The 994-nt window shown below is 40.2% G+C and overlaps 1 pseudogene; it reads left to right on the top strand.

Annotated features, from left to right (window-relative positions):
• Positions 1–524: 524 nt before the first annotated feature.
• Gm52378 lies at positions 525–590 on the top strand (annotated as a pseudogene).
• Positions 591–994: the final 404 nt, after the last annotated feature.

Below are 994 nucleotides of genomic sequence, written 5' to 3'. Positions count from 1 at the left end.
GCAGAGAAATAGAGGGGGCAGAGGAGGATAGAGAGGGGAATAAGAGAAGAGGAGAGAGGAGGGGCCAATCAGGAACTCATGGAGAGAGAGAGAGAGAGAGAGAGAGAGAGAGAGAGGAGGGTAAGGGAAGAGAGGGAGAAAAGGGTGGTCATGGAGATAAGAGAATGGGGAGGGGGAGAAAAAGAGAAGGGGCAAAGAGTGGGAGGAGAGGCCAAACAATTCCTTTTATAGCATGCCAGGCCTACCTGGCTGTTGCTAGGTAACTGTTGGACAGAGCCTAGAAGGAATACCAACATGGTTCTACCCAACTATCTTATTGTCTGTGCTTGTGCTTGCTGTCTCAGGGGCTAAGGTCATAGAATGCTGATTGATGGGATGGTCAAGAGGGATCATGGAATATATAACTGAATTGTACATAAAAAATAACCTGGGCTTTTGGTCTGAATGAAATGAGCTAGCAGAAAGCAATAATACTTCTTTCTTTAGATTTTTTTGTAGCAAGTGCTGAACTGTGGAGATCTCTGGAGATCTTTCAGCTCTTCAAGAATTTTTTTCTAACAGGATTTCTGATTTTGATCAGAAAATCCATGGAGAGTGAACACATCTCTTTTAAAGTTTTTCATAGCTCTTTTAGAATTTTTTTCTAATAGGATTTCTGGATTACTTAGAGAGCTAGCACAGCTCCTTTAGAGTGTTTTCTAGCGCTCTCCAGAAAAGGCTGTCTGAGGGGCGGACACAGTGTGCATAAAAGACTTTTTTTTGCTTTCTAATTTTGATTGGAAATCTGTAGAATTACTTTTAGAATTTTTCTAACAGGATTTATGACGTGGTTAGAAGATCCAAGAATTTTTTAATAGAAGCTTTTTTGATTTTGATTAGAAAACCTATGAGCTGTCCAGAGAGCTTTTAGAATTTTTAGCAGAGAAAGCTGGCTCAATCAGAGAGTTGTTTAGAACAGAAAGAAAAAAAAAACCCTATCTAGAGCAGAACTCAC

This window comes from Mus musculus, chromosome 18, assembly GCF_000001635.26.
Source record: "Mus musculus strain C57BL/6J chromosome 18, GRCm38.p6 C57BL/6J".
NCBI lineage: Eukaryota > Metazoa > Chordata > Mammalia > Rodentia > Muridae > Mus > Mus musculus.
This window is presented reverse-complemented; position numbering and strand designations above follow the sequence as displayed.